General features: G+C 43.4%; 1 protein-coding gene across 1 annotated transcript in view; it reads left to right on the forward strand.

The window, feature by feature from the left end:
* Positions 1–27,004, forward strand: part of GALNT18 (polypeptide N-acetylgalactosaminyltransferase 18) — a 726,672-nt gene that overhangs the window by 473,443 nt on the left and 226,225 nt on the right. The window lies entirely within an intron of this gene.

Raw genomic sequence — 27,004 nt, forward strand, 5'->3', positions numbered from 1 at the left:
GAGTTCTGGCTACACCCCTGCTGCGTACAACCCCTTGCAGATATGTGCTGTGTATGTCATGCAGATATTTACAAGATAAGTATGTGCCACTTATGTATCCACTTGCCCTGAGCCCTATTCTGTAAGCTTGCATGTAAGTAGCATAGGGCCAGATTCTGTAAATGGCATTTAAAATCTAGACACGTCCAATTATTGCGCCTAGCAGTATTCTATATAGCATGCCTAATGTTAGATGCAATGTCTAAAATCGTGCATTGGACTGCAGAATGCGCCTACATTTAGGTGTGGCCATTTATACCACTGAAACCATGGTGTAAATAACCATGGCTAAATGTAGGCATGTTCCCCCCAATTCTATAACAACGCACGTAAATTCGAGTAACACCCTTGATACGCCCACACTCCTCCCATGACCACACCCCCTTTCCAGCTATGCATGTTGGACTTTATGCACACCTTTTTTGAATACACCTAAAAAGAAGCGCACGTAAATTCCAATTATTGCCAATTAGTGATGATAATTTGTTGTTATCGGCCAATTATCATCACTGATTGGCTTGTTACTCAATTGAATAGTGCACATAAGGGTCCTTTTACCAAGCTGCGGGAAAAATGGCCCTGTCCTAGCGGCAAGGGCCATTTTTCCCACATGCCAGGGCCCTTTTTACCGCAGTGGGCATGCAGCAGGGAAAACTCTTACCGCATGGCCATAAAGCAGGGAGCCCTTACCGCCACCCGTTGAGGCGGCAATAAGGGTACCCATGCTAACCCAGCAGTAACCAGGCAGTGCATGGCAATGCCTGATTACTGCCAGGTTATCGCCGCACAAGCCATTTCTGGGAGTTTTCTTTTTCCTCCAGAAATGGTGCATGCTCGGAGCGGAACTACCTGCGGTGGCTGCATTGGGCCGGCGGTAATCCCAGAAGACTGCTCTGTAAAAAGTGCCCCTATGTATCTTTATGCACACAGTTGGGGATGGATTCAGTACATAGCGCCAAAAAATATGTGCTGGAAAAAATCAGGGCTCAGTGCTTACTGCCGCTCTGTAAAGGGGCCCCATATATTGGCCGCAATATAGAACCCAGTCCATAGCGTGCAGTTGGGAAGAGGGTGGTACACAGGGGAGGAGTATGAGTGGGACATGGGTGTATCAAGCATCAACAAAGCGCATCTTATAAGATGTTTGTGTTGACTGGCACATTTAGGCATGCTCACGTACACCTGCCATTGACCTGGCATAAGGGGCATGTCTTCATTTTTTCACCTCAAAGCTAGTATTCTATAATGACATCAGGGTGCCCTGATGCCATTACAGAATTGACGCTTCCTGTTCTGCTTTGGGATGCCAATGTACAGAATTACCTCGAGATTGTACAAACGTAGGTACACGTTTTTCATGCATGTACTTTCAACATTACTGTGCTGTTCTGCAGTTTTATTAACTCTCTTCATACATCATGTGAACCTGAACTGCAAATTCACTGTAGTATGTCGATTATCAATCTAGTCTTCCGGGCACATTCAGCTAGTTTTTCAGGATGTACTGTTTACATAATGAATGCATAATAACAACGCAGTGTGAATCACAGTTAGTTCCTTTTGTTGGTAGAGAAAAATCATGATGGAATTACCGGGTGTTATCTCTCCTCTCAAGATTGCTTACTGCCAACAGTCTGGTGGTCCCCCCCCTCCCTCCCACTCTGAAACAGCAGAATCCATCAGTCCAGTGCCTGCCTAATCATGGTTTAATTCATTACAAGGTGGTAATCTACATTTGAGGTGGTCATTAGTGCAATGGAAAATACCAACAGCTTTGCATGCTGCAAGAAATAATAGGAAAACTAAAGAGGCTCCATTCTTTGGGGGGGAGAGTTGAGCAAACAGCATTCTGCTTTATGGAGCTTAAACATTGTTGTATACCTAATCAAATTACATTCATGGTTTAGAAGTGTAAACGTGTTTGTATAGCAGAGCTCCTGGCCTGCTAGTTCCACATGCAAAGCAATATTTATATGCCTTTCCTTGCCCTCGGATCCTTCAAATAAGCCCAATCCTCTCTAGAAATGGAAAATAATTCCAGGATGAAAAATACATTGGCAAATTATTCAGACAAAAATATGCATTTTAACATGGTAGGATAATGCTTTTCTGGCAGACAAGTCTTCAGATGTCAGATTCTTTCCAAGCTGTTATGAAAGATAATGTCCTATACCAGTGGTTCCCAAACCTTTTCAGTTCACGGCACCCTTCGTGTCCGAGCAATTTTTCGCAGCACCCCTCCCCCAGCCCCACTGATCTTCGCCCCCCCCCCCCCCCCCCCCGGCCACACAGGTCTCCGTTTTTCTCTGCACAAATATAATCATGCTAGGGTGTCCCTATAACCAGCCCCTCCAAATGACACACTGTTTACTATTTATAACAAATTAGTACTCTACCTATGAAAAGTTACTTCGTTATTATACTTCCTCTTTGTACATCTGTATACTGTACAAGCCAGCATACTTAAAAATATAAGTGAGATTAAATAAAAAAATGATACCAACAATAAAGAATGACAACTTGGATGCAGCAGTTCATAGGTTTGCTTGCTTTGTTTTGAATGGGAAGGGAAAGAGAGACTGACCTATTGGTTTCAACTTTTTAACTTCATCCCATCTCCTGTTTTCATCCAACCTCCTTGGCAGTCACCTCTGTGAGTCCTGAAAGCCATCTGCTCCGTGTCCCCAGTGGCCGTGACAAAAAGACAAAAAGCAAGCGCAGGGCTGCAGCAGGCTTCAGGGATGGGCTGTCGACTCTACTGGTTTTCTGCCCCCGCTGATGTCAACTTCCAGTTCCGAGGGCAGAGGACCGGCAGAACTGACAGCACATGCCTGAAGGATGCTGCAGCCCTGTGCATGCTTTTTTTTTTTGTTTTTCTGCTGCTGCTGTTGCTGCTGCTGCTGTCTGCGGGATTTTCCACGGCACCCCAAAGAGTTTGCTTTGGCGCATCAGGGTGCCACAGCGCACAGTTTGGGAAAGTCTGCTCTATACAGTATTTCTTTCTTTTTATGAGCCAGACAGCAGTAAACACGCTGTGATTGGCTCAGAGACTTCCAGGTCTCTCAGCTGAGTGAAGCATGGCCAAAAAGGACGTTTTTATTATTCCGGGGTTGAATGATGTCCAAAAAAGAGCCTGCAGCATCAGAGCCTGTTTGATTTTTTTTTTTTTTAATAAAGCTTCGTTTCAAAAAAAAAAAAAAACATCCATTTTGGGCGGCCTTCCCCCCCCCCCCCCCCCCCCCCCCCCGCAATAATAAAAAATTTCCTTTTTGACCGTGCTTCACTCAGCTCTGAGACCTGGAAGTAAGGGAGGGACATCCAAGTAAGTACAGTTGTGGCCGAGTGGTTAGAGCAGTGGTCTTGTAATCCAGAGGTGGTGGGTTCAAATCCCCCTAATAGTTTTGTAAAAAAAAAAAAGGAAGAGCTTTTTTCCACTTTTTTAAGTTGTATGAAGTCTTTATTGAACATTTATCAATAAAGTGACGAGCACTTGGGCGGTTTTTCGGGTGTAGAACGGCCATAATGGCCGTCCATGACAAGCACTTGACCGTTTTAGACCCCCCCCCCCCCCCCCCCCCCCCGTTTTTTTTTTTTTTTTACATTTTAATAATTTTTCCAATCCTGCGCAGCCCCAACGAGAGGTACAGACCTCTCGTTAGTTTTTCCAGCGTTTTCCAGCGTTAAGGCAATCGGAAAAGGTTAGTGCATCTCATTACAATAGGGTTTCTACATGATTTGCTCATCTGCATTCCGTTTTCATTAGCTGCTACCGTCGTCGGGGAAAAAGTGTTTAGTGCATGCCAGGGTTTACTACTTGCTCGTTAATGGCTTGTTAAGGGCTCGTTAAGTTTGGTGCATCTGGCCCTTAGTCCCTTTCCTGCAGCCAGCCTGAGAATAAAGGTCTGATATGCAATAAAAGTGAACTTAACTGAAGTATGAAAGTCACATTATGGCCTTCATATGTCTCTCTATATTAGAAAGTCTTGGTGGCAATTCTCTAAATAGGTGTCATAATGTAGGTGCCCTGATGCCATGTGCTTAGTGCCAATTCTGTAATGGTTTATTGACACCAAGATTCCATTATAGAATACTATCGGAATTCAGTATTAATGAGCCTATAGTTAGGCACCAACAATTGTGCCATCAATGGTATTTGTTACAGTTGGTGTCTAATTGTGCCCTGAAATGCATGTAACATATAGGGGTGAATTCTATAAATCACGCCTAAAAAATTGTCACCAAAAAAACCAGCTTAAGTGCTATTCTATACCTAAAGTTAAGTGCAGTTTATAGAATAGCACTTAAGTCCTTGGGGTTCGTGTGTAATTTTAGGCGCCTACATTTCCACAGTTGAAAACACGGTGCAAATGCTCATACCTAAGTTTACGCGTGGAATCCCCTATACTCTATAATTGCATATGTAACCCAAAACCATGCCCACGATCTGCCCTGAACTGCCCATGACCCTCCCATTTATGCTCCCCATTTTTCGGGACACATGTAGAATTTAGGCACACATCATGTGATTCCAATTAGCGCCAATAATTGCTTGTTAAAAAGCCAATTATTGGCACTAATTGGCTCGTTAGTCAATTAAATTGTGCAATTTTTTGCAACTTTTATAGAATTAGGGGGATAGTGCTGTATAAGTTATGAGCATATTCTACAGACAAGCCCATGACCCCCACATACTCCACCCATGTTTAAGCCCCCTTGCACTTATGTGATAAATGATGTTGAAGTAGAGGAGTGGCCTAGTGTTTAGAGCACTGGTCTTGCAATCCAGAGGTGGCCAGTTCAAATCCCACTGCTCCTTGAGATCTTGGGCAAGTCACCTAACCCTCCATTGCCTCAGGTACAAACTTAGATTGTGAGCCCTCCTGGGACAGAGAACTATCCAGTGTGTCTAAATGTAACTCACCTTGAGCTACTACTGAAAAAGGTGTGAGCAAAATCTAAATAAATAAATATGTTATAGAATAGCACCTGGCACTTATGCAGGTAACTGCCAATTAGTGTTGCCATTCATATGTAAGTGCTTTTATTATGGGGTCCTTTTACCAAGCTGCGAGAAAAAGGGCCCTACGCTAGCGAGTAAAAAAAGCCCCCAGACACACATGACATGCAGTAAGAGAACTTTTGCCGTGTTGCCATACGACAGGGAGCCCTTACCGCCACCTATTCAGGTGGCAATATGGGCTCCCGCACTAACCTGGCGGTAACCATGTAGTGCGTGGTGATGCCTGATTACAGCCGGGTCACTACCGTGCAAGCCATTTCCAGGGTTTTCTTTTACCCCCGAAAATGGTGCATGCTCAGGGCGGGACTACCACTGCAGCCGGCTTAATGCACCCTGGAAGAGGGTGCGTTAAGCTGGCGTTGGGCTCACCTTTGCTCTGTAAAAGTGCCACTCTATATCTTAACACACACAGTTGGGCTGGATTCAGTACATAGCACCAAAAAATATGTGCTGGGAAAAATCAGGGCTCAGTACTATTCTCTAAAGGGTGCTCCGGGATGAGCCTAGCAGAGATTCTTATGCCCAGCTTGGGGTGTAAAGACCTACGCCAGCTAAAACTTGGTCATGCAGCCTCCAAATTCTATAACACTGTGTGTAATTGTTTGGCATGCCCCTGCCTGCCCATGTCCCTCCCATTGCCATGCCCTCTTAGGGTTGCACACGAGAGGATTTGGGTGCAGATCATTATAGAATCACACGCAGCCAGATCCAGGTGCAAATCCAAATTAGTGCCAATTAACATCAATAAATAATTGTTAGCAGCCAATTATTGATTGTTAACTCATTAACTAATTTATTTGTGCGCGGATCTCAGGATTGCACACAAACTTGGGTGTCATTTATAGAATCCTTAGGTTGATGCCTATCTTTAGACACCAGTTTATAGAATTTATAGCAATTCTGGAAAAAACACAATCTACATGATGAGATCAGTGCAAAGTCTCTCATTTTTTTAAAAGTGTGCTAGGTAGTCTATCATATCTTGGACTCTGAGGGTATTGATTCGAAGAATTTATTGAAGGTGAAGGTACATTTTAAAGGTCAGCTTGCTTCATGGAAAGTTGGACAAAATGAAATTGCCAGTGAAAGTCCTGTATTAATGTGGCTCAGAACTATAGCTTATATTTTTAAACATTGTCAAGATTGTTTTTCCATGTAATGCCTGAAAACGTTTTTCTTCTGGGCTAATATATATTTCAGGTTCTGTATTTATAAACACATACTTAGAACTAAGGGTCTTTTTTTACTAAGCTGTGTAGGCGCCTACTTATGCCCAACGCATGCCAATTTGGAGTTACCGCCCAGCTACCGTGTGGTCCATGTGGTAATTTCATTTTTTATGCGCGTGTGCTGAAATCTGGCAGTAACTCCAACTTGACGCGCGTAGACGCTTACCATATATATAATGCGAGAGACCTTACCGCTAAGTCAATGGCTGGCGGTAAGGTCTCAGACCCAAAATGGATGCTTGCCAATTTTAATTTTGCTGCACATCCATTTTTGGCAAAAAATTTTAAAAGGCATTTTTTACAGGCGCACTGAAAAATGGATGTGCGCATGACCAAAACCCGCGCCTACACTACCGCAAGCCATTTTTTAGTGCACCTTAGAAATAGGACACCTAAATGATTTACAGTATCATAGTAACACAGTAAATGACAGCAGATAAAGACTAGCATGACCCTTCCAGTCTGCCCAGAAATGTGCATTATCATGTGATAGAGAAGCATAGGTAACCACACCTTCCACCTCTGGAGGCAATCCCTGTGAAATCATGCCTTGTGCAGATCACCAGGCCGTGAAGAATATGCATTATACATGAAAAGTGCACACTGTTTGTGAAGAGTGCATACTATTTGTGAAAAATGTACATTATACACTATTGGGAAAGAGATAAGAGACAGCATTCAGATTTCATTGTCTTTGCTGTAAGCTAACTGAATGCTTTTCATGACAGCTAAGACAGCAAGAGGTCCTGGTGACTATATGAGGCTTTCTCCGTAAAGCACCTTCTCCGAGTTCGCTAAACTTCGTCACTCGTTTGCTGCAGCTCCCTCTGCCCCGGAATAGGTTACTTCCTGTTCCGGGGCAGAGGGAGCTGAAGCGAAGTTTAGCGAACTCGGAGCAGGTGTGCGCCGCGGCACCCCCCCCCCCCAGCGGCATGCACCCGGGGGGGTGTCATTTCGCCAGGGGGGGGGAGGTGTCATTTAGCGGGGAGGCGCATCGGCGCTCCGTCCCGGGTGCCATCCAGGCCAGGAACGCCACTGGTATCTCCACTGTGAGACAAATCCTGACTAAAAAATAAAATTATTTACATACTGAATAAGAGTGTTGGCTTGTTGAGCGAGGACAAGTCTGGTATGTGACTGCCTTACGTACCAGATCAGAATGAGGTTTAAGTAGCGTTGTGTAGCAAGATGCACTGAGCACCAAATTCCATAAAACTAACATTACTGTACATTGTTCCCATGTGGCCTGAGAGGCCTGGGGAGAAATGACTGTGAACATCAGTACAGTCTGTTTTATGATCAGTCGCTTGATGAAAATCACCTCCTCGGAGCTGATGGCCCTTGGGAAACGTTAAGAAAGCCTCTGAATTCTAATAGGCTGTGTCTGGTATCACATGGAGAGATTTCTGTGGAAATGTTCCTTAAAAGTTCTTACTTTTCAAGCAGTGGCAAGGGACTGGTAATTTAAATTCCACCCCATCCCCCAACCAATAGGATCTTCCAGGGAAACAATAGCCCCTTAATGCAACATCTATCTGCTATCTTAGGGATCCTTTTAGGAAGGTTCACTAAAAAGTGCCCGGCGCTGTTGTCAACATGTGGGTATTCCATGTGCTGCAGCTGCTTTTGGTGTGCTGGTAAAATGGCCGTATTTCAATATATTTCTTTAATGGCCACTTGCTAATTTCCCAACTAGCATGTGGCCATTACCGCAGGAGCTTTTACCGACACCTATTATGTTGGTGCTAAGGGCTCTCGCACTAACCCTGCGGTAATCGTTAAGCATGCAGCAATGTGACCATGCTGCCTGATTAGTGAAGGGCAAGCCTACTCTCTGCCCATAGCCACGCCTCCCGCGCTAAAAAAGTAAAAGATTTTTCAGCACGGAATTAGCGCGCTCTGATGGGCACACTATCACAGGATGCCTCATCACGTCCCGCAGCAGTGCTTTTTGTCGCAGGGTAGGCACGCACTAAAATGACCCCTTAGTGTTTGACGCTTGTTATTTATGTTAACGGTTTTAATACTGATGTTTGACTATTGATTGTGCTTGCATATAATATGTGCAAATTACTTTGGTTGTACCACAGAAAGGCAGTATATCAAATCCAAGATCCTGTACACTTTACCCTTTTCATATGATTGTATTTGCCTTTGATATGCTCTGTTGCTTCTGTTGCATGCTGCATTGAAAAAGTATGGAAAAGAGATCTATTTAATCTATGTAGACTAAGAAATGTTCTGCGATGCACAGTATTGGTTGTGTTGGTAGAGGCTTTGCAGATTTTATCACCTCCAACTGTCTGTCTAGGCTGCGTGGGAGTCTGCTGCCTGCATTCCTACTGTCTGCTGTGTTGTAGTAATTTTGCAGTTTGAATTGCACAAGGCGAGCAGGTTCTATGAGACTCCCAGAGGACATGCCTGCCCCGAATGTTTGAAAACAAGAGATTGCTGCAGCAACACCATATAAGACATATGCCTGCCTATACACATGTGAATAGCAGTATTCTGGCTACACGCTATTCTGTAAAACGGCACCTAACTGCAACGATACATAGTTTGAAGGTGGGCATAGACATGAGTAAAGTTTGAGTGGTTTGTGGGTGGAGAGTTTCACTCAATTTGTTCATATAAATTATAGACTACTAATCAAAATCAACAGCTTGAAGAGAAAAAAAGCCAAAATATAACTAGAATCATTTTTGCTCGAGACAGTAATGGAAGAGAACCGAACAACTTAAATAAATTAAACAAAACCTCATCTGCCACGGGAAGCCTACATAGATGGCCGCCCAATCTTGGCTATTATCACCAGTTTCAAATGGAACCCGAAAAAAGCAACAACAGAAAACGACTCCCACTGGAAGAAAAAACTGTTGTTACAAAAAACTAGGTATTCCATTAGATATACAAGAATCAAAGAAATCAGTTCTCCTCTGTATTAAAGGCCATCAATAGCTGAAAAAACAAAATGACATGATACTGTTGTGCACAATAACCAACAGGCTCATTTTCGAAAGAGATGGACGTCCAAAAAGTGACATAAATCGGCACTTGGACATCCATCTCACAGAAACGTCCAAATCGGTATAATTGAAACCACATTTTGGCCGTCTTTCTCGGAAGTCCGTCGCAAGGATGTCCAAATCTCAAGGGGGGGGGGGGTATCGGAGGTGTGTTCAAGGCAGGACTTGGGTGTTCCTAAGACTTGGATGTCTTTGAGCCATAATGGAACAAAGCAAAAACATCCAGCACTAAAACTTGGGCGTTTTGAGCTGGACCTGTTTTTCTTACGAATAAGGCACAAAAAGGTGCCCCAAATGACCAGATGACCACTGAAGGGACTCAGGGATGACCTCCCCTTACTGCCCCAGTGGTCACTAACCCCCTCCCACCCCCAAAAAGTGTGTTGAAGAACATTACTTGCCAGCCTCAGATGTCATATTCAGGTCCTTGACAGCAGTATGCAGGTCCCTGGAGAATTTTAGTGCACTTTAGACAGGTGGACCCAGGCCCATCCCCCTACTACCTGTTACACTTATGCATGGAACTGTCAGCCATCCAAAACCCACCAGAAACCCACTGACCCACATATAGGTGCCCCCTTCACCCATAAGGGCTATGGTAGTGTACAGTTGGGGGTAGTGGGTTTTGGGGGGCTTAGCACACTAGGTAAAGGAGCTGTATACCTGGGAGCATTTTATGAAGTCCACTACAGTGCCCCCTAGGGCACCCAATTGCTGCCCTGGCATGTCAGGGGGACCAGTGTACTAAAAATGCTGGCTCCTCCCACGTCCAAATGGCTTGACTTTGGTCGTTTTAAACTTGGACGTCTTTGTTTTGAAAATGGCCATAAATCAAAGACATCCAAGTTGCAAAACGTCCAAATCCAAGGACTTCCATGGTATTTTCGAACACAAAAGATGGGCGTCAATCTTTTTTGAAAATGACCTTCTCCCCGTCTTGGAATTTGTATGTCTTTGTAAAACGTCCAAATTCCAACTTAGATGTTTCTTTCGAAAATGCCCCTCCAAATCACTTAGCTGTCAACAAAACTGTCAGAAACTTTGAAACTTGTTCCATCTGTATAAACCAGCCAAATGTATGTTGTAGCACAAAATAATCAATCCTCCACAAGGGTTCCCTTTGTTTCAAACTCTTATTTAGCTGAAAGCTGTACATGCTGGATTCCTCCTGAAGCAGAGTTCGAAACAAGGAGGACCCTTGTTGAGGATTGATTATTTTGTGCTAATTTATATTTTCTGGCACACTTAAAAAATGAAATTATCGCATGGGCTATGCGGTAGCCATGCAGTAACTCGGAATTGGCTTCGTTGGGCATTCGTAGGCGCCTACACAGCTTAATAAAAGAGACCCTCAGTTCTAAGCATGTACTTATAAATATAGAACCTGAAACATACATTTGACTGGCTTATACAGATGGAACAAGTTTCAAAGTTTCTCTGAAGGTTTTGCTGACAGCTAAGGGCCCCTTTTACTAAGTGGTGGTAAGCCCAACGTGGGCTTACCACTTACTAAACAGGAGCAACTTGACAGTACTTCCCACCCCTAGTGCGCCGTCATATATGGCACTACAAAATTATATTTATTATTGTAGCGCCGGAATGTACCTGGCAGTAATTGGGCAGTGCCACATGCTGCCTGGTTACCACTGAGTTAGCGTGGGAGCCCCTACCGCCACCTCAATGGGTGGCGATAAGGGCTGCCCACTGAAATGGCCGCGCGGCACGTACTTTACTTGCCGCGTGGCCATTTCCTGCAGAAAAGAGAGACTTTCCTTTTACCCACTGCGGTAAAAAGGGACCTTGGCGCTTGTGAAAAGCATGCCGACGCCAGTGCAGGCCCCCTTTTGCTGCAGCTTGGTACAAGGGGCCCTAAGTGATTTGGTTATTGTGCACAATATTATCATGTTGTTTTGCTTTTTCAGCTACTGATGGGCTTTAATAGAGAAGGAAAAACAAAAAGGCAGGAAAGTCCTTCCACAGAAGTCAAACAAGCAGCTAACAAGGTGGAGAAATGTTCCAAAAAACATACAGAGATCAATCTTCCAAAAGGTTTATTCTCCTCAAAGAGTCACATATGTCAGCTGGACCCATGTGACTCTTTGAGGAGAATAAACCTTTTGGAAGATTTCTGATCTCTGTTCGTTTTTTGGAACATTCCTCCACATTGTTTGCTGCTTGCTTTAATAGAGAAGAGAATTGACTTCTTTGATTTTTCAGTATCTGATGGAATACCCGTTTTTGTTTTTTTTTGTAACAACAGTTTTTTTTCTGTTGTTGCTTTTTTCGGGTTTCATTTGAAACCGGTGATAATAGCCAAGAGTGGATGGCCATCTATGTAGGCTTCCCATGATAGTTGAAGTTTCATTTGTTTAATTTATTTAAGTTGTTCGGTTCTCTTCCATTACATTATAGACTACTATAATTTATGCATGTGTTTTAACAATCCAGGCATGAGCATTTACATCGGCTGATATAAGTAGTGGCACCTAGAATATAGGCACAAATTTGCCATGCTATCCTAATATTTTATAAAGAAAAGTTGGCAGCAGGGGCAGACTGACCACTGCGAGAATAGGGCAGTGCCCGAGGGTCTACAGTTGTAGGGGGCCCACTCTCCCCTAGCCTCCATTTAGGTGGTTAAGGGCCCATGACCCTTAGTGCCTGAGGGCCCAGGCCACTGTCAGTCCACCCCTGGTAGGCACCTACTTTCTCATAGAATAGGCTCCATCCCTTAATATATGTTATGCTTCTTCCATTTACCAATAAAGACATTTAAAAAAAAAAGGAATTTTCCTCCGTTTGACCCAGATAAGTGACCAGCCAAACCAACTGTTTGTCCTTGACATTTACTCTCCTTTGAAGGGGGTGCAAACATGGACAGAGTATGGGCAGGTCAAGGGGTGTCTTGGAGATATGGCCATTATTTATTTATTTATTGCATTTGTATCCCACATTATCCCACCTCTTTGCAGGCTCAATGTGGCTTACAATTCTTCATGGATGATGGAGGTAGAAGAGAACATACAATTGGTTTTACAGAGGGTTTTGGGTTACATGGTGGTGAAATACATGATGATTTTAAAGCAAAAGACATTAAAGAAAATTCTGGATATATTAGAGATAGTGCAGTTATACGTGTTGATCTTTATGATATATTTTGTCAAAGAGATAAGTTTTCAGTAGTTTGCGGAAGTTGGTCAATTCATAGACCGTTTTCAGGTTGCGTGGCAGCGCGTTCCAGAGCTGTGTGCTTGTATACGAAAAGGTTGATGCATGCATTGATTTGTATTTCAAGCCTTTGCACTTGGGAGGATGAAGGTTAAGGAATGTGCGAGAAGGTTTTTTTGCGTTTCTGGGTGGTAGTTCTATTAGGTCTGACATGTATGCTGGGGCGTCACCATGGATGATTTTATGGACTAGGGCACAAAGTTTAAATGTGATGCTATAAATTACACGTGCTTCAGGGCACAATTAGGTGCCAACTGTTACAACTGCAAGTGACTTGGTGTAACTGTTGGCATCTAACAGTAATGCTAGCATTTGATAATGGAATCTTGTTGCCAAGATGCCATTATAGAATTGGCACTAAGCGCATGACATTGGGGCACCAAAATCTTTTACTGGGAGTTTTAATGCATATGCTCATGTTGCCTGGATATCTGCTAAAAAAAAAAAGAAAAATGAAATGAATAGAACTCAGTTTGGACCTGCTGGTTTGCCATGTCAGTTGCAAGAAACTGAGCCAGTACTGGTTTTACTCTCATTGTTTCCATAGACTTGTAGCTGTGCAGCTGAAAGCAGAGGCCTGGAAATTATATCTTTTTTTTTTTTTTTGATACGACACAAATAAGGATAGATGGTTTCAAGTAACACCGCGGGGGGTTGAGTGTAGACACCCTGTCTTTTTGTTATTTTTTAAAGCTCAAATGCTGTTATAGAGCTGAGAAAAGTAATATCAGCTTCACAGGATGACAAATAGCTTTGTAGTATATTTTCAGATGAACATGTTTTATCTCTTCTGTTTGGAGCCCCTAAACTAAATACAGTACTAGTAGACAGCTGCAAAATATTTGCAGTGGCTTCAGCATTTATCAATTCCCCAATTTTTCTCTCTTCCTCTTTCTTTACAGAAATTTCTCTCTCTCTCCTCCCCTCATTTTTCCTTTTCCCCATATTCTCTCTGCCCTTTTCCCCACTTTCTTACCTCTGTCTTTCTCCTTCCCCTGCTCTTTCTTCCCTCTCCTTTTCCTTCCTCTGACTCTGTCTGTTTCTCTCCTTCCTCTTCCTTCTCCTGGCACTCCCTCTGTCTCTATCCCCCCCCCCCCCCCCCCCCCCGTCTCATCCTTTCTGTGACTCTCTAGCTCTCTATCTCCTTCTCCTTGTACTGTGTCTTTTCTTTCCATCTTCCCTTCTTCCATTTTCTTACCCCAACTCGCTCTCTCTCTTTTTCCTTCCCTTTTCCTCAGCACTCTTGCTCCCCTCCTGTCCTCTCCCCAGCATTCTCTGTCTCTTCCCCTGCTCCACACTCTCCCGTTCTCCCTCTTTGCTTCCTTTTCACTCCAGGCACACTGTTTTCCTCTCTGTCTCCCTTCTTTTCTTTCCCCAGGCACACAGGCTCCTGTCCCTCTTCCTCAGCTCTTTCATCACACCTGTTCCCATAGCAGCCCTCTTTGACCTCAGATGGCCTAAACTAATAGATGTCTGTTCATGGCTGTTTGGGTGTGGATGCATGCTACTGCACCCATGCACACCCTGCATTCCAGTGACAAAGAGTTACTTTTCTGGATCCTTAATCCCCAGATACGATATAGTGCGCCTAGAGTTCTGCGCATATATCTAGTCATATTCTATAACTACACATATAGATTAATTGTTTTAACAAGCTGTAAAGCGTTAACAGCTCTTAACAAGCAATACAGAGCACTAATTGGCAAAAATGAGAATTTACGTGCATACACTGCTAAGCGTATTCTGTAATATACTGCTCATAAATTCTAATGTGCTCAGGCAAAAAGGGGTGTGGTTAGGGGGTGTAGAAATGGGCATTTCGTGGGCATTCCAAAATCTAAATGCGTTGTTATAAAATATGGGCCAGTGCGCGTAAATTTATGTGCAGGGATTTACACCAGCTTTTCGTTAGCGTAAACGGGCATGCGTAGGTTTAGTCAGATAAGCTATGCCTAAATGTATTACGTGCGGTATTTAGAATACGCTTAGGTGTAATTGCCTAACGCTCATTAATTTTAGGCACCATAAATAGAATCGTGCCCTAAGTGCGTTATCCAGCTTATTTACGAAAGAGAAAGACGCCCATATTTCGACCCAAATCAGGAGATGGGCGCCTTTCTCTCATGGGCGCCCAAATTGATATAATCGAAAGCTGATTTTGGGCGCCTCCAACTGCAGTCTGTCGCGGGAACGAACAAAGTTGACGGGGACGTGTCGGCAGGGCCGTGCCGATGCGGTAAGCGGGGTAAGCGCCGCAGGGGGCGCCCACCTCTGGAGGGCGCCACCGCGGTGCTTACCCTCGCCCCGCGCCGCCGAGGCCTTTAAATCTTTTACCTGGTCGCAGCAGCATCAGTGAAAGCGCTGCCGACGTCTCCCTTCCCTTGCACTCATTGGTTCCCTCAGTGTCCCGCCTTCTTCTGACGTCAGAAGAAAGCGGACACTGAGGGAAGCAAGAGCGCGAAGGGAAGGGAGACGTCGGCAGCGCTCCGCTTTCACTGACGCTGCTGTGACCGGAAGTAAAAGATTTAAAGGCCCCAGGGCGCGGAGGAAAGAGCAGAGCGGCATGGATGGGAGGGCAGCAGCAGGGCCCAGGGAGAGGACAAATTGCTGGAAGGGGAGGGGAGAGAGGAGGATTGCTAGCTATGGATGCAGCAGGGAAGGGCAGAGAGGGACAAGGATGGACATGGGGGCCCAGGGAGAGGACAATTTGCTGGAAATGGAGGGGAGGGGAGAGAGGAGGATTGCTGGCTATGGATGGAGGAGGGAAGGGCAGAGAGGGACAAGGATGGACGTGGATGGGAGGGCAGGACCCAGGGAGAGAGAAGAAATTGCTGGAAATGGATATAGAGCAAGAAATGAAGAAGAAAGGAGGAAAGTAAAGAAATAAATGGAAAGGAAGCCCTGGAAATGGAGTTAAGACAGATAGAAGCAGACTCAGATACTGGGCCAGCATGATCGGAAAAAGAAAGTCACCAGACAACAAAGGTAGAAAAAAAATCATTTTATTTTCATTTTAGCGTTTGGAATATGTCCACTTTGAGAATTTACATCTGCTATCTTATTTTGCAATGTATAGCAATTTGTTTCTAAGAATATTGCTGACAATTCCTGTCAGTGTAGCAAGTGGTGAGCGATCATTTTCACCGGGGGGGGGGGGGGCGTGATCATTTTCACGGGGGGGGGGCCAACTGATAGTCTGCAGGGGGGCGCCAGAGACCCTAGGCACGGCCCTGCGTGTCGGAGGCGTGGTGAAGGCGGGACTGGGGCGTGTTTATCAGCCAAGGAGAGATGGGCGCGCTCGGCCAATAATGCAAAAAAGAAGGGTGCCAGAAGCGAGAATTTGGATCACTTTTTCTGGACCCTTTTTTTTCCACGAACAAGTCCCCAAAAAGTGCCCCAACTGCCCAGGTGACCACCGGAGGGAATCGGGGATGACCTCCCCTGACTCCCCCAGTGGTCACTAACCCCCTCCCACAAAAAAAAAAGAATTTTAAAAACTTTTTTTTTCCAGCCTTCGGTTTCCATTATCGCTGAAAACCGATACCGCCCAGCTCAAATTCGCACAAATCCGATGCATTTGCCCGGCACCAACCGTATTATCGAAACAAAAGATGGACACCCATCTTTTTCGAAAACACGGTCTGTCCCGCCCCTTCGCGTACCCGTCCTTGGAGATAGGCGCCCATGGAGATGGCCATTATTGTTCGATTATGCCCCTCCACGTATACATATACATATACCTATATGTATATAGTGTATATAGAGAAAGAGATGTAGATATAGATGTTCATCTTATGGAGATACAGTGGAATATCTCTAGTATACTCTTGAAATGCTATTTTATATGCATGTATAATCTGCACCTGCTTAGAAGTTATCCATTCAAGCATATGGATCTCTTTGAACAGTATTTTCTGCTCCTTGTCAGTGCTGTGTACAGGCCTGTTATGCACCATAATTCCTAAGGACGAAGCAAATTAGACTGTTGAGAAGCAGCTGTTGTGGAATTAATCTTGGATTACACTCCCTAAACACTCTGTTTGCTTTTCAATATTTACAAATCTCTTAGGAGATATTTAAAGAAATAAATAAAATAGAACACTACCATTCACTGAGGGAAAGGGAACCTTGGTGTTTTCTGCTCGAAGTTTATTTGGCATTTCATTTTTATGTTTTCTTATTTACTGTTTCTGATGCAGTGTTTGTTCACTTTATATGTTCTGGTGCTCACTGTCATGCCACAATTAGAACAGGCTGAACTTAAAGGCAGCTTTAGGATTCTCTCTCTTTTTTCCCCAGTGAAACACATTACAAATTTAGACTACGGTTTATTTATTTAAACATGTTTTTGCATATATATTAATGAAACCAATCAAAGAAGTTCACAAATGAAATCACCATTCAAAACCTTCCCTTTCCTACCTTCTTTAATAAAGTCTTTAAAATTTCCAGGTTATAAACATTTTCCCTAATTCTTGACCTATCTGGTTTTAACCCCTTATTACTATCAAAACCTTAACCCATACATTTACGCAGACGATGTAACAATCTATATTCCATTTAAACAAGATCTAAAGGAAATCTCTAATGACATTAACCAAAGCCTACACATCATGCACACATGGGCGGACGCATTCAAGTTGAAACTCAACGCAGAGAAAACCCAATACCTAGTACTCACCTCGCAATACAACACAAACAAATTCACCACCATTGACACACCAAAACTGAATCTTCCAATTTCAGACACCCTAAAAATTCTTGGAGTAACCATTGATCGACACCTAACACTTGAGAGTCACGCGAAAAACACAACCAAGAAGATGTTCCACTCAATGTGGAAATTAAAAAGAATAAGACCTTTCTTCCCAAGAACTGTCTTCCGCAACCTGGTACAATGAATGGTACTCAGTCATCTAGATTACTGCAACGTACTCTAAGCCGGATGCAAAAAGCAAATAAGAAACTTCAGACAGCTCAGAATACTGCAGCTAGACTCATATTCGGTAAAACGAAATACGAAAGCACTAAACCCCTACGAGAAAAACTGCACTGGCTCCCACTCAAAGAACGTATCACGTTCAAAATATGCACCCTAGTTCACAAAATTATTCACGGAGACACACCAGCCTACATGTCAGACCTGATACACTTACTACTCAGGAATGCTAAAAAATCATCCCGTACATTCCTCAATCTTCACTTCCCAAATTGCAAAGGTCTTAAATACAAACTAACGCATGCGGCAACCTTTTCCTATCTGAGCACACAATTCTGGAATGTGCTGCCGAGAAACCTAAAAACAACCTATGAACAAGCCAACTTTCGAAGTCTACTGAAGACCCATCTCTTCAACAAGGCATACAACAAAGATCAACAAATATGAACTCCTGTACACATATCCAGAACTGCCCTTACAATATTTGCTTGCCAAACCACTATCATATTTTTTTCGCTATTACTAAATGCACATTTCCAATATAATTCTTAAATATTTCTTACTATGATTGTTTGCTAAAACACTATCATGTTTTATCATTATCATGTACCCAAAATCCTTCTGTTATTACTAAATGTATACTTTCTAATGTATTCTCACTATTCATGATGTATTGTAAGCCACATTGAGCCTGCAAAGAGGTGGGAAATTGTGGGATACAAATGCAATAAATAAAAAACAAAAACTAAGGGCTCAATATTCAAAGCGATTTAACTCTGTGGGTTCAATAACCTGTGTGGGGCTGGGGCTACCCACTGATACTCCAGTGCTGTTAAATGTGTATATTTTTGATACAGTTTCATGGTAGTTCTATTATTAGATTTCAGTTTACTGTTTTCAAGTTTACCTCATTTAGGGCTTCTTTTAAAAAGCCGCACTAGCGATTCCCGCGCGGCAAATGAAAGGAAGCCCATTGGAATTGAATGGTCTTCTTCTCATTTGCTGCACCGAGAATCGGTAGCGCAGTTTTGCAGAAGAGGCCCTTATTGTATTTGTTTATTCTTGGTTATTTTACTATTGTTATGCTGTTAAAATGATAAGTTTTATGTTAAACTGTACACCACCTTGGATGAATCTCTTCATAAAGGCGGTTAATAAATCCCAATAAATAAGGAAATAAAATAAATAAATATTTAGGGACATTTAACCGGACAGTGCTGCAGAATGTCAGCACTAACCACAAAAGCCAAAACTGGCTACTCACTAGGTAGTAGAGGTCTGCATGGGAACGGGGTTTGTGGGGATCCCGCGGAGTCTGCAGGAATCCCCTCCTGGGTCAGCGGGAGTGCCGCGGGGACGGAAATAAACATGCGGGATTCCCGTGGGGATGGAGGATGTTCTGGCGGGATTCCCGTGAGGACGTACGCACATACCTTTGTTTTAGTGGGCGGAAACCAAGCTCTCCTCCAATACGAAAAGAAGGACGCCCTCAACTGCTGCATCTCAAGAAAGATATAGTAGAATTGGAAAAGGTGCAGCGAAGGGCGACTAAAATGATAGCGAGGATGGGACGACTTCCCTATGAAGAAAGACTAAGGAGGCTAGGGCTATTCAGCTTGGAGAAGAGACGGGTGAGGAGAGGCATGATAGAGGTATATAAAATAATGAGTGGAGTGGAACAGGTGGATGTGAAGCGTCTGTTCACGCTTTCCAAAAATACTAGGACAAGGGGGCATGCGATGAAACTACAGTGTAGTAAATTTAAAACAAATCGGAGAAAAGTTTTCTTCACCCAACGCATAATTAAACTCTAGAATTCGTTGCCGGAGAACGTGGTGAAGGCGGTTAGCTTAGCAGAGTTTAAAAAGGGGTTAGACGGTTTCCTAAAGGACAAATCCTTAAACCACTACTAAATGGATTTGGGAAAAATCCACAATTCCAGGAATAACATGTATAGAATGTTTGTACGTTTGGGAAGCTTGCCAGGTGCCCTTGGCCTGGATTGGCCGCTGTCGGGGACAGGATGCTGGGCTCGATGGACCATTGGTCTTTTCCCAGTGTGGCATTACTTATGCCCCGTCGCAGGGACGGCCAAATACCAAGGGGTTGTCGGGCAGAGCAGAGGCGTGGATGGCCTACTCGGAGAAACATCCATTTTGGGCGTCCTTAACTTCTCCATCGCAGGGACGGCCAAATTTCAAGGGGGTTGTCGGGCAGAGCAAAGGCATGGATGTCCTTCTCGGAGAAACATCCATTTTGGGCGTCCTTAACTGCTCCATCGCAGGGACAGCCAAATTTCAAGGAGGTGTTGGAGGCATAGCGAAGGTGGGACTTGAGCGCCTAACACTTAGACGTCCTTCATCCATAATCTAAAAAAAAAAAAAAAGGACGTCCCTGACAAGCACTTGCACGTTTTCACCCGGGTCTCTCTCTGTCTCAACTAAAATTCCACACGTGCAGGAGATTTGCTCAAGTTGTATGTAGTGAGTCTTCAAGGCACTGCCAGACCTCAGTATCCATAGAAGAGAACTGCACAGAGGTGAGCTCAGCTGACTACTTTTATTTTTTATATGTGTATAGGCAGTTTATTTCTCTCATGGTGGTAACTGGCTGTTTGTGAGCTGTTTTACTGCAGCTAAAGCATTAGCATACCCACTTGTTTCTTTTATTGAGGGCATTGTGCTATTTGGGTGACCAATAATTCTTTCTATTTTAGTGTGGAAAAAACTTCAGTTTGTTTTATGTATTTATTGCCCATTTTCTAAGATTCAGTATATTAATGAGTGAAGAAATATTTTCTCTGATTCGTTTTAAATGTATTACTCTACTCTGTACTTTATACTTTTTACTTCCTTTTTTTTATGGGGATGGGTGGGGATGGAGGAGATCACTCACGGGGACGGAGGAGATTACTCACGGGAACAGGTGGGGACGGGTTTGATTCTGGCGAGGATGGGTGGGGATGGGTCCCATTTCTGTCCCCGTGCAACTCTCTACTAGGTAGTCTAGGGATGTTGCTGGAGCAGAGTCAGCATTTAACTGGTTAATGTTTCTGCACCTGAGCAGGTCGATGTTGAAAGACAGCTCAGTGCCTGAGTTACGCACTTCAGTTTTTTTGTGTCTAAAGATTGACAAGTTTCAACCAAACTTAGGGGTCTTTTTACTAAACTGTGATAAAAAGTGGCCTCAGTGAATCCTTACATGGGACTTTCCCGCAAGCCAGGGCCATTTTTACCACAGCTGGAAACTGATCGATTTTCCTATTTTTTTGAATTAAATGCCATGCACTAATTTTGCCATTGGCATGTGGCCATTAAAAATATTAGCACGTGAGCACTTACCCACATCTGTTATGTAGGCGGTAAGGGCTCATGTACTAATGCTGTGCTAATCAGTTAGTGTGTGATAATATAGATCCACTAACCGATTAGGGGTGAATTCTATATATGGCACTGAAAAAAGTGCTATTCTATAAACCAAGCTTAAGGTTAGTTGCGGTTTATAGAATAGTGCTTACACTTGGGAATCATGCCTAACTGTAGGCATGGCCATTTGCACTAACTGAAACATGGTGCAAACGTTCGCACCTAAATTAGGCGCATTTGCCCCTTATTCTATAACACTGCATATTAATTTTAGGAAATCCTCCATTCCACTCATGACCCTCCCATTTCCGTGCCCCCTTTGTGAACGTGCATAAACTGCAGGTGCAGATCCCACTGGACCACCAAGGATTTTCTGGAAGGAGAGAGGAGGTGGTCACTGGACCACTATGGATTTTTTTGAGTTGCACGGGGGGAGCCTTGAGAGGGGGGGTTCCTTTGACAGCTTACTAGTTGCAAACAGTGACTGATGCACAAAAGGGATAGCATGCATGGAAATTTAACCAGCGGCCTTTGTGCATCAGCCATTAAATTTCCATGCATCTCTTTTGCTTGCCATCCTCTTTGTGTATCGGTCTCTGTTTGTGACTCAGTAAGCTTATCCATGGCTGCCATATTTAATGGCGACCTCTGTGCATCAGGCCTTTGGTCTTGCAATGATTGATCTAAAATAAGTTGAAAGAGGTATAAAATTGAAGGGGGATGGGGGGGGGGGGGGGAAATCCCTGGACCTAATTTTGAATGAAGGCTTATGGAGCCAGGATCGCAGCACTGTTTTCAATTTAGTCAAAAGAAAGAGGAGAAACTCGTAGTCCTGAAAAGAAAAAAGAAAGGATTACCTTCTATTTTTGAAACCGTATGGCATGTACATATTGTTACCAACAGGGAATCTTTAAAATTGGTTTAGTTGCTGGTGCATTCATCTGTACAAGAAACAGACGTTGCCAAGAAAAAATATATTAAATTAAGCAACTCAAGAGTAAAGTTGGAAAACCTGTGACATTAGCAACATTTTCCAGATGTAGACTTGGGCAGAAATGATACCTCCTGGGTAATGCTGGGTGAGAGCTGCCATGGCATCATCTTTGATGAGATTTCATGGCAAAAAAAATGAAAGTCAAAATATTTGTAGTTATAATTAGGTATGATACAAATGAAAGAAATAAGAAATGACCCATCTAAGTACAATTCTACCCTTACTAGGGTACAGACAGCATTGTATCAGGGGCAAAGAAATGACTCCCAGTCCACTATCTCCTCTCATTGGCACTGGTGAAGTGGTGATTGGGGGGAGGCAGTGGGCAAGTTGCACAGGGTGCATTTATAGCTTGATAGAGTTCTGGATACAAATGCTTACAGCTGTTGTCTAAGTTTCTGCTCTGGAATACACTGATAGGTTTATCTATTCCATTTTTTACTTTATATATGTGAGCATAAGAATATAAGAATTGCCTGGGTTGATCAAGGGTCCATTTCGCCCAGTATCCTGTTTCCACCAGTGACTAGGCAAGGTTATAGGTACCTGGTAGTGTCCCAAAAATTAGCAAGGTTCTATGCTACTTAACCTCAGGGATAAGCAGTGACTTCCCCCCAGGTCTACCTTAATAATAATTTATGGACTTTTCCTCTAGGAATTTGTTCAAACTTTTTTAAACCCAGTTATTTTAACTACATTTGTCACTTGCGCCATCAATGAGTTCTACAGCTTAACTATACATTGAATGAAAAAATTTTTCTCCTGTTTTAAATGTGCCACTATCCACCTTATAATTGAAAGAGAAAAACGCCTAGATTTCGACCCAAATCGGGAGATAGACGTTTATCTCACAAAAACGAATAAATCGGTGTAATGGAAAGCCGATTTTGGACGTTTTCAACTGCATTCCATCGCGGAAGCGTACAAAGTTGATGGGGGCGTGTCGGAGGCGTGGCGAAGGTGGAACTGGGGCGTGGTTATCGGCCGAGGAGAGATGGGCGCCTTTTGCCGATAATGGAAAAAAAGTATGCGTTTGTAGCTAGAATTTAGGGCACTTTTCCTGGACCCTGTTTTTTCACGAATAAGGCCCCAAAAAGTGCCCTAAATGACCAGATTACCACCAGAGGGAATCGGGGATGACCTCCCCTGACTCCCCCAGTGGTCACTAACCCCCTCCCACCACAAAACATGATGTTTCACAACTTTTTATTTTCACCCTCAAATGTCATACCCACCTCCCTGGCAGCAGTATGCAGGTCCCTGGAGCAGTTATTAGGGGGTGCAGTGGACTTCAGGCAGGTGGACCCAGGCCCATCCCCCCCTACCTGTTACAATTGTGCTGCTTAATGCTTAGTCGTCCAACCCCCCCCAAACCCACTGTACCCACATGTAGGTGCCCCCCTTCACCCCTTAGGGCTATAGTAATGGTGTAGACTTGTGGGCAGTGGGTTTTGAGGGGGATTTGGGAGGCTGAACACAAGGGAAGGGTGCTATGCACCTGGGAGCTCTTTTACCTTTTTTTTTGTTTTTGTAAAAGTGCCCCCTAGGGTGCCCGGTTGGTGTCCTGGCATGTGAGGGGGACCAGTGCACTACGAATCCTGGCCCCTCCCACGAACAAATGCCTTGGATTTATTCGTTTTTGAGCTGGGCGCTTTCATTTTCCATTATCACTGAAAAACAAAAACGCCCAGCTCACAAATTGTCGAATAAAACATGGACGTCTATTTTTTTCGAAAATACGGTTCGGTCCGCCCCTTCACGGACCCGTTCTCGGAGATAAAGGCCCATGGAGATAGACGTTTTCATTCAGTTATGCCCCTCCACGTAACTTCATGGAGTGCCCCATAGTCTTTGTACTTTTTGCAAAGCAATCAATTTGTGTTTATTCATTCCACTTTATTCAGGGATTTATAGACCTGTATCATATCTCCCCTCAGCTGTGCCTTCTCCATGCTGAAGAGCCCTAACCTTGTTAGTCTTTCCTCATATGAGAGCTGTTCATCCCCTTAATCATTTTGGTCACCCTTCTTTGTACTTTTTCCAGTTCTTCTCTCTTTTGAATTATTTTTAACAGGACTTGAGAGCTTTCAGATGGTGGTTGAAGATATATTTGATTAGAAAAGCGCATGGGTGATGAGAATTGAATGTAGGGTTGTTGCTGGGAAGTTTATAAGAGATGCAGGTTGATTGTTTTTCTGTTTCATTGTATTTTAATTTTGTTGTTTACCACATACAGGGGCCCTTATACTAAGGCAGGTAGGTGACTGCGTGTGTCCAGCGCACATCAAATTGGAACTACCACCTGGCTACCGTGTGCCCTGGATGGTGATTCAATTTCTGATGCGTGCCCAAAACATGCGGTAGAAAATATTTTCTATTTTCTACCGCGTGGCACTTACCTGGTGGTAATCAGCAGTTTATGCATGCTATCCGCTTGTTGGGTAGTGCGTGAGACCTTACCGCTAAGTCAAAGGGTGGTGGTAAGGTCTCAGGTTGAAAATGGACATACACTGGTTTTAATTTTGCTGCATTTTCAGCCACAAAAAAAAAAATAAAGACATTTTTCCAGGCACGCTGAAAAATTGACCTGCACGCATCCAAACCATGGGCCTACACCAGCGCAGGCCACTTTTAGGTGCACCTTAGTAAAAGGGCCCCACAGTATCTTGGAAATGTAGTCAAGTGTAAAAAATGAATACATAACTAGTCGATCTTGAAATCATTGGATTCAGTAAATGGCATTTAAAATTTGGTGCTGGAAATAATATCGCCAATTCCCATGCCTAACTTTAGGTGCCAGATTTCCACTTGCTGAAACCTGATCTAAATGCTGGCACCCAAGTTAGGTGCTCTGAGGCCATATTCTGTAATTCCATGCGAGACCTTTTGGAACGCCCCTGACACGCCTATGGTCATGCCCCCTTTTGAGTTACACATTAGTATAATTGTGCCATGCCTTACAGAATAAAATGCAGTCAGATTTGCGTATAAATTTTAATGAGCACCAATTAACAACAATAATTGGTTGTTAGCACCCAATTATTGATGTCCATTGGCTCATTACTCAATTTACACACACATCGTGGGCACAAGCACAAATTTGGGTATGCATTTCTGAGCGCCATTTATAGAATCCAGAGGAATGTGTGCAGTAGCTTGTATTGGCAAACTCTGGAACTGTGTGTGCTCAAAAGTCCATGTGTACTTTCACATTTAGCAACCTTAGGGGCCCTTTTACTAAGCTGCGCTAAAAACTGGCATGTGTTATCAGTAGTGTGGGGCTTTCCCGTGTGCTGGGGCCACGATTTCTATTTCGCCATTGATGGCCCTGCGCTAATTTCCCAATTAACACGTGGCCATTAGCATGTGAGCCCTTACCACGATCTATGTACTAGGTGGTAAGTGCTCACGCGTTAACCCCATGCTAATTGGGTAGTGTGCAGTGATTTACCCTCACTACCCAATTAGCACAGGGCACGTCTACTCTTTGTCTCCAAACACACTCCCTGCGCTAAAAACAAATTTGTAGTGTGTGCCGATCCCAGAACTACCACAGGATGCCTGAGCACATCCCGAGGTATTGCCTTTTAGCACATGGTATGCATGTGTTAGTGCTTACCGCCACTTAGTAAAAGTGCTTCTTAGTGAAAATTTTACCCTGGAAGAATAAAGAGAAATAGTAATTCCTTTGAGTAAAGGTAGATCTGAAATAGTTATAAGAAATCCCAAAGCTAATTTTCAGGGTTAGTTTAAATTACATTCATCAGGGTAATTGTGCATCTCTAATTTTATCATCGTTAAGCTCTGATTATGTGGAAAGTGCTTCCAGGGTATACTGAGTAATTGCAGACAATAGAAAAATATAGCTGAAATGCCATAAGAAAAAATGAAATATGTTGTGGAAGGTCTTATTCCAGTATTTAGCCTTGGCTATATTGGTAGAGGCGTTATTAGATTGTTCCAATATTTGTGTGTGTAGTAGTTTCTATGTGTGGCTGTATCCCGACTAATTACCTGGAAATAGCTAGTGTTCAACTGTCAAAAATTCGGTGAAGGGTTTGGGGGAGGAGGGGTTTGGGAGGCACCTAGAAAGAGATCTTACTCCTGTAGTGGTTAAGGCAGTGATCTTCCCCAATTTTTAAGTGGATACCACTTTGGATCCAAATGAGCCGAGGGAAAGCCACCCAATATCGTCCCATGAGAGGTCTCAACACTTATCTATTTATTTATTAGGATTTATTTACTGCCTTTTTGAAGGAATTCACTCAAGGCGGTGTACAGCAAGAATAAATCAAACATGAGCAATTGACAATTACAGCAGTAAAAATATTCAATTAACAAGTATGGCATAATATACTACTTACAATGTCAGCACAATACGTAATGGAACATTTTAATTGACAGTGTAGGATATAAGCAAAGATGGAACATATAGATAGGTAAGAGAGTAAGAGGAGTTAGAAAATAAGGTGACTAATTTAAAGAAAGGTGCACATGAGGTCAGAGAGATGGTTCAATATTATCTCAGCTAGGGTAGGAGTGGATACACAGTCGATTAGTGTGTGTTAATGACATCCATCCCACCAGTCTATCCTCAAACTTTTCACCGAGTGTATCCTCAAGGAGGGAGGCATGTCCAAGTACATTCACTGTCTATTGAGAAATGCCTTGTCCTTCAAGCATGTGGCGCTTCCTCCATCCACTTCTCCTTTTCTGCCGTGAGCTTGGGTAGAGAGGCAGAGCGTGGCAGAAAACAAGCCAGAATGATGATGAGGGCCATCTTAGAGGTCTCCAGGGGTCACCTTAGGCCCCTGAACCTAGCATTGAAGAATACTGAAATAAGGGAAGAACATGGGCAGATGACAGACCTATACACGCACAATGAGTTTCATATAATGGAAAGCTGTAAGAACTACGTCACCATTTAAATAAAGTGGCAGATAGAATGTTCGACCTACTACTTTTTTTAAGAACTTGCTAGAAACACAGAGGAAGTGGAAGAGTTACAATCAGAATATGCTCTGCTAATTTAAACTGATGATTGACTATGACAGCTCTTCCAGAAGTCTTTTAATATGAATATATGAGAAGATGGTCCCTGGGAACAGTCAGAAATACAATATGTCAGAGGAGAGGAACTGGTAACCTTTGTTTAGAGTCCTCT

The sequence above is a fragment of the Microcaecilia unicolor genome, chromosome 4 (genome assembly GCF_901765095.1).
Source record: "Microcaecilia unicolor chromosome 4, aMicUni1.1, whole genome shotgun sequence".
Lineage (NCBI taxonomy): Eukaryota > Metazoa > Chordata > Amphibia > Gymnophiona > Siphonopidae > Microcaecilia > Microcaecilia unicolor.